This window comes from Aulostomus chinensis, chromosome 20 (assembly GCF_037954235.1).
Source record: "Aulostomus chinensis isolate RoL2024-O1b breed Wild chromosome 20, RoL_Achi_v1.0, whole genome shotgun sequence".
Taxonomy (NCBI): Eukaryota; Metazoa; Chordata; class Actinopteri; order Syngnathiformes; family Aulostomidae; genus Aulostomus; species Aulostomus chinensis.
In genome coordinates, this window is record NC_141339.1 from 16,377,466 (window position 1) to 16,385,872 (window position 8,407).

Here is an 8,407-nt window from a genome sequence, read left to right on the forward strand (position 1 = left end):
CCACGCAGGAACAGGGAGAACATGGAGACTCACACAGACAGATCCAGTGCCCGAGCTGGGACTCGAACCCAGAACCTTCTTGCTGTGAGGCGACAGTGCTGACCACTACACCCCCGTGCCACCCCCTGACAAGTACATTTGTCCCATTTCTGTAAATACACTGACTGTCAATCATTCTAGTGTAAGATAAGCAGGAAGATAGCCTTCTCTTCTCTGTGTGTATGACTGAGCTGTAGAAGCCCACCAGATGGCTGACTGAACCCCATCTTTAAAGTTTTCAAATACACCTTAATCTGAAAAACTCTTTCCCTGCGTTAAAAGAACTGAACAATTTCCTATGACAAAACTGATGAAAATTACGAGATCATGTTATTATAGAGTCAGATACTTAAATGCCCCATTGGACCTTTGGTCAACAAAACAGCGTGTTTGGTGTTGTTAAGTCTCCTACTGATCATGGCTGACCTCAGATGAGAGGATGAGGAGGATCACCAAGATATCATGTGGAGTATTTGGTTGCAGCTTTTCATCTGACGGCCAGGAGTTTCCCTAGCAGGATGTAGTATGGCTACAGGATCATGCTATTACCTTCAGGCCCCTTCCCCCCCAAACATGCACCCCAACTGACCAGAGGGGGCGCTAGTGATGCATACCAAAATGACCAGGATACATGTCCTAATCTAACTCTCAATTAAGTCTATACGGACACCCCATTTTTTATATGCTATTCAAGTCACAAGCTCACAGCACTGCCCTGTTTCTGTGTAGAGTGCAAGGAGACCTTAAGAGAAGAAATTAGACTCATCTTAAAACTTGGCAAGACTGCATTTTCGCAGTGTATGGTTAGGATGAATAGACGAGCGGTAGGAGTACAGTGAGGCTCCAGGAAATGAGTGTAACTATATACACCAATAGAGAATTAAATAAAAATGCAAGTGTGTGTGTGTGTGTGTTACAAGGACAGTAGTATATTCTCTTTATATTAGTGTTTTATGACTGCTTTGTGTACTTCTGCACCTCGACCACCCGGATTTCCCTGCCTGGAATAGTAAAGTTAACCAAGACCTATAAATGGTATCATAATGTTAATCTTATATTAAATGCTGTTTTGTTTTTCTTTCATTTGTTGCAGAATTAATGTCGTGAAGTTATCAAAAACCTCTCACCTGTCTCTCTTAACATGTATTCCCACTGTTTTTGTGGGTTGTGCATCAAAACTAAAGTAGCAAGCTTGATTTGAGAATGTTAAGAGTGGAAAGAAAAGATATTTACATTCTAAATACTATAAACAACTATAAATGAGTAAAAATTAAAAGTTGTCAGAAATCCCAAAGACAAATATTTGTATTTCATTATTTCCCACCAATGAGCGATAACCTCCAACCACAGGAGTCACCGTCAGGTTTCGGTTCCACACCAACAGCTGCTCTGTTCTCCATCTACTCACCTACACTGTGAAAAGCACAGCTAATTTGTTTGTACTTGAGGTGCTGAAGAGAAGAAGGTGCCAACACTCGCCCTGCTGAAGATCAGCGACACCTTGTCACTGTAATTCAAATAACAGAGCAAGTTTGACTAAAAAAAGACTCAATTGTGCTTTGCGGCAACCTGTTATTAACATAGTAGTTTACAGAAGACATTTGCAGTAGATACACTATGACACCATGTGGGGGGCAAAGAAATCTATCAAGCAGTATTCTTAGCCATCCATTTACCCCTCCATCTTGAACTGCTGATCCTGGGTCAGGTTGTAGAGGTAGCAGTTCCAGCGGGGAACCCCAAACTTCCCTTTCCCTGGCCATATCTACCAGCAGTGACCGGTGGATCCTGATGCGTTCCCAGGCCAGCGCTGAGACCACCTTTGAAGGGCTGTGTTGTAGTCAGCTCGACTGTTTCAGTTCATTTGTAGACGTTTCACCTCTCGTCCAAAAGGCTTCTACGTATAATGATAGGTGTGACCCTCCACAGAGTCATTAAGGTCCAGCTGAGTATCTATGTGACTCATTAGGGTCAGGGGGATCAAAGTTTGAGTGGGTGTTGAGTTTCCTCAGGAGGGAACTCAGGACTGTATTATCGGTGGGTAAAAGGTCACGGTGAAGGCCTCCCCACCTGGTCCTCAGTCTGCCACAAAACACCTCCCTACAGAGGCACCCAGATGGCTTCCTAAGTAGATGCCCAAACCACCTCAACTGGCTTCTTCCAGGATGACTCACCTTATCCCTCCAGAGGAAACCTGCCTGTGTTTGTGATGTTGTTCTTTCTGTTTTAACGAATAATTCAGGACCACTGGTGAGAGCTGGAATTGACACTGACCTATAGATCAAGAGCTTTGCCTTTTGGCTAAGCTCTCTTTTGACAACAACAACGTGGTAAAGCAAAAGCAAAACCACTCCCACTGCTCCAATTCTCCAGCCCACGCTACGTGCCATAGTCCCCTCAATCGAGAACAAGACCCCGAGGTATTTGAACTCCGACACTTAACCATTCAGGATGAAATCTATGATCACTTACCTTTATCCACCCAGGTTTGGCAGGAGTTCATTTGGCCCATGATGTACCTGCAATATAACTTTGGCCCATTTATACAGCTTTTGTTGTCCACTTGCACGCTTTTGAAACGCTTTGTGTGAATTTATCTGCCACCGGGGAATGTGTTTGTGATCCGCATTTCAAAAAAGACTTTATTAAGGAATTTCAACAACAGTGAAGTGAAGTTAAACGGCTCATGATTAATAAGTCGCTCCCGTCACATTGATTTTTTTTGTACAGGCTCTTTCATCAGTGCTGTAACTACAGGCAAAAACCCAAGGTTTTGAAGACATCTAACTCGAACTTCACTCAATCTTTAACGATCTAAAATCTGATAAGATTTTGAGGCTACTCAGCAAAAGACCAACCCTTCTCTTTTCAGCAAATAAAACAATCCAGAAAATCTTAAAATCTAGCTTATGGAATCTATTTCCAGAGATGCTCTTTGACTGACTATGTAATCATTTCCACTTTGAGATAAGATGTTTACGTATTTTTATTTTTGGAAAACACCACTCAGGGACATGAACTTGAAAACACAGTCACTGAAGCAATTCTTTGGCCCAAGTTGGGACTAAGTTAATAACAAAATTAAAGTCTGTATTTGAATTGCTTCACTATCCTGAATTACTGTAAGTGTTCAGTGCCCTGCTGTCTCAGGGGGTTGCATGAACATCTGTTATCATTTTTTACTTCCAGTGTTCTAATATTGAGTTCAGGCCTCAGCCACCATCAAACCCACACACACTGCATTTATTCACCAACATTTTAATGAACAATTGAACCTCCAGGTCAACCATCAAATGCCAAGAAAATTACAAACTTACTGGTTTGTAAAACCCTCCCCCCCTCCCCTGTTCCTCATTTTAGGAGCTGTTTTGTGATCTTAAATTGCTCAGTGATTTCATGAATAATAAATCAGTCTTAAAGAAAAGAAGCCATGATTTATTTTAGCTGAGTAAGGTATAGTTTTAGTGCCATGAAATCCAGGCTTTTCATAACATCCCTCACCACACACACTGTGACTCATGAGCCAGAAGGTAAACAGTCTCTAATGTGTTTCTCAGCAGTGGTGAGTGTTTTATATAAGCTAAGTGGGTGTGACATTCAGGGGTTGGTGTGATGCCGGGAATGCTTTCATTGATTCAGCACCCCAACTAAAACATTCACTGAATCGCACCAACCAACTGAGCAACCAACATATTCACAGCAGCACACCTCAGTGGAATTTAATCTTGGTTTATAGGTAAAATAAACAACTGAGCATCTGATGTTGAATTTTTAAGAATCTGTTAATTAGGCCTTCATGGATGACTTCATCAATGCAACCAACCAACCAATATAATAACCAACCAACACATTCACTACATCACACCAACCAACCAACCAACCAGCCAGTCCGACCAAGCAAACAAGCAATCAACACACCAACCAACCAACCAACCAACACGTTCACCACATCACACCAACCAACCAACCAACACATTCACCACATCACACCAACCAACCAACCAACCAGCCAGTCCGACCAAGCAAACACGCAATCAACACACCAACCAACCAACATGTTCACCACATCATACCAACCAACCAACCAACCAACCAACATGTTCACCACATCACACCAACCAACCAACCAACCAACCAACCAACACGTTCACCACATCACACCAACCATCCAACTAACCAACCAGTCCGACCAAGCAAACACGCAATCAACACACCAACCAACCAACATGTTCACCACATCATACCAACCAACCAACCAACACGTTCACCATATCACACCAACCGTCCAACTAACCAACCAGTCCGACCAAGCAAACAAACCATCAACACACCGACCAACTGACCAACCAACCAACACATTCACCACATCACACCAACCAAACAACCAACCAAACAAGCAGTCCAAGCAAGCAAGCAATCAACACACCAACCAGTCCAACCAACCAATCAACACACTAACCAACCTACCTACACATTCACCACATCACACCAACCAACCAACCAACCAACACATTCACCACATCACACTATCAAACACCGTTGTGTACCGTTGTGGGTGACATTGTGACTTAGTGCTGTTGTCTCCCTGCAAGACAGTTGCAGGTTCAAATTCTAGTTGCCCAGTTACTCAAGTCCCCCACCAGAAAAACAATGATTTCAGTGCTCAGAACCAAGGCTTCCTCATTTAACTGAATAAAAATCCCTGAAGACACACATGAAGATCCACCATAAAGAAACCAAAGACAAATTTCATACACAGTAACAAGAACAAAAAAGTTTATCTTTGACTGAGAATAAAATGCCCACAATTTAATTCATCCAAAGTTTTACTAAATTAAAATCATTTGAGGCTAATTAAATATGATGAAAATTAACAAGGCTATTTTGTGCTGGACCAAGAGTGAGAAAAAAGTTAGCACTAGTTGGGTGGTTGAACATTTATCCAATTTATTGAAAAAACAGATTTTAAATGTTGTTTTCTTTTTTTGGTCTTTTGGTTAGTCTTTGGGTGTACTGGTGATTTATGGATGTGTTGGTGGGTGGTTTGGTTGGTTTAAAGGAACATTTATTTAATTTATTTAATAAATTAATTCTAAGGCATAACCTTTACAATGATTCCATCCAAACTTTAGGCCTCACACAGAGCGAGCAGCGCTTGGAGACAAAAGTTTGTGGTTTTACTAATACATTCGAGTCAAAAATGTGTCATTTTGTTAATACTAGCTAAAATATCAAAGAAAATAAAGCCATTCTCTTACATAATCACCGCGTTCAGCACTGATCAATCACAGCTATTCAAATGCGACTTGGAGTTCATCCCACATAAAGATTGCAATGTCAGACTAAAACGCTGACAATTACGGAGCGCATTGCCAAAACTGCTGGGAAAAGAACGTTGTGCGGCTAAATCTGCCCAGCTGCACTTGAGAGACGGTGAATACGGTGGTGCAGGTTTATCTCTTCCCACAGTAATGGAGGCTGTCACTGGGCTCTCATTAGCGTGTAGCTGCTCACTGTGAGCAGAATTGTCTTATTTCAGGGGATCAGGGGTGAATAGCCCCCCATGTGGTTCTCATTTAGACAAATTAAGGTGGAAAGGAGCCCTTTGCTTTTCTTTTTTTTTTAGCTCCCCTTATAGTTCAGTATTCATTTTCATTTAAGCTTCTCAATTAGCCCTCCTCTCTAGCCCTGCTTTTTGAATGTAAAAGGAGGTTACAAGAACTCAACCGTGCTATTGCCAATTTTAATCACTTCTTTATGCCAAGAATTTATAACAATGTAAAGGAAAAAGAATTCAATTTCATGTCCAGCTTTTATCTTTGGTATTTCTTCCGTACACAACTCTACAGAAGTGTAATGTGTATAGAACTCTACAGGATTATGTGACAGGACACATGATTAATGTATTGCTTTGAGGAACTGAATGCAATACAATAACCCTGTGAATAATAACCCTTACACCCCCATTCCTAATACTAACCAGGATTTGAACCCCTCGAGTGTGGTTCTTAAATCTGACACAACAGAAATGGTTTTGCTAACTAGAGACAAGATTTCCTGTTTGCACTCCCAATATAAAACTACTCTCATGATTCCACATCTAAATCGTACCATATGTTCCAAAAATTGCTTTTAGAGAGAGCACATCCAACGAGACCTAGAGTAAAAAATAGACAGCAGGGAAATTTGGAGGTGGTTCAGGTATGTTGTTGGTTAGCTTCATATGGTAAATCCATTGAAGCCTCTACATCATGATCAAGTATATCTACAGATGTGTTTGGAGAACAGATTTATTAACAGAGTTGTGTTTGGATTCTTTGGCTGAAATCAAATCAGATGTTGATCTTAAGCTTATAGCCATTAACCTGAAGAACATAGGGTGCTTAAAAAAGGGAGAAAACATTAAAAAAAAAAGTTGTGTAAGCAGGATGAATCCAAAAATACGGGCAAAGGAATGCACAGTCCAATGGTGGTTAGCTAGCGACATGTCTGTGGGTTTGAACCTGCTGGCTTGAGTTTGCATGTTCACCTTGTCCCTACATGGGTTCTCTCCAGATGCTCCGACGTTCTCCCACAGACCCAAAACATGACAAGCAGGTAATATGGAATGCAGAACATATACCACGAACACTTCGCGGATGAAACTGAATACAACATATGTAACCCTGGGGTGCGACGAGAAAACATTGACCCTTTTATATATGTTCTTCTACGTTTTAGGGGCCCCCGTCAGTTATGGACCCACTGAATCATCCTCGTTTTCCCCTCCTTTACAGCCCCCCTGGTGCTCCTCCACTGTATCGCACAGGTTAGCACTGTGACAGCTGTACTGCTGAAACAAAAAGCTATTCTGACGTTGACTGGTACTGGAAAGAAATAGTTTTTTTTTTTCATTTTACTGGGCTTTTTTTTTTTTTTTTACAACCCAGAGTCCCGAGAGACGGTGCTGGATGAGTCCGCACTTCACAAATTATATCCAACACCAACGTTTAAAGCCAACACAGTATGCACAGCATAGTGAAGAGAATGATAAAGGTCTGGATGTTGGGATGGCGTACGAGTGAGTCGTTCTTTCCCATCTACCGATTCAGCATTTTAAAAGACATGATTTTACACGATCTTAACCAAATTTTTCATTGCTTCAATTAGAAGCAAAACACATTTTATTTGCCATAGCAGCCATTTTTTTTGTGTTAATATAATGGAAATAAGCAAGAATCTACTGTATTAGTGGATATTCGCATTGGAGGTTAAAAACAGAAAAAATATGTTGGCATAATAGCGATGTTCACATCTGCCAATAGGACTGAATATAGCCAGCTTGGATTTGCTCAACTGCACTCTTATTTTGGATTGATTATTGAATCTGTCATGAACCGACTTTCCCATCGTTTTTTGTTTTTTTTTTATGAAAAAGTCAAGATCCAAATTTACAATTTCATATTTATTCTGCCCACTGGAAGTTGTGCAATATTTTAAAATAATATCAGACTCTTTATAGGCCTTTCTCACTGGTCCATGAAATGCAGTACAATTATTTGTTCAGTTTGCACCATCATAATACATAAAATTGAAAAATGGGGAAGAACTTTTTGATAACTTCGCTGAGAAAAGGATTGTCTCTAAATCAAGGGTGTAATCATGGTATAGAAATATTTGGGGCACAAATGTGAGCCCTCCCAGATACTTTTTTACACTGGATGGACTACATTTACTATTTCAGTTTGGATTTAAAGACATAAAAAGTTTATACTTAAAATATTGGGCCATTTCCTATATTTACATTTGAAAAATACTTCGATTTAACACTTAGATTTTGTGTTTCATTTTCTTCGACACAATACATTTTTAAGAATTTATGTCTTCAATTTGTGTGAAATGAGCTAAATATTGAAAATATATCAGTTTGAAAGTGTAAACAAGTTTTACTTTCAGTACACGATGGCCTTCAACATCTTGTTCTGTCAGTTTCCTGTTTTCCCAGCTTGAATTTCTGTGCTCCACAACTGTTCTTAGCGCCTCCTCTGGTCATCGAGAGGATGAGAGCTGAGGGGCAGAGCATGGTCCTACCACGTGCTACATCTTCCTCACTGGCAGGTGAAAAAAAACAGCTGGCGACTCCACGTGTACCAGATCAGGTATGTGCTACCCTGCAGTCCTGCTCAGCTTGCCAGAGAGGGGGGGTGGAGCAATGACCAGGACAGCTCGGAAACATAAGGTCATTGACCCAGTGGAATTGGGCAGAAAAAGGGGAAAAGACATAGCAACAAAAACTGTTTTTCTTGAAAGCATGTTAACAATAGCAAAGGGTGAGGGAGGTAACCCCACCCTGGCCATGCACCCAAGTTTCACAGGGTTACCAAAGCGC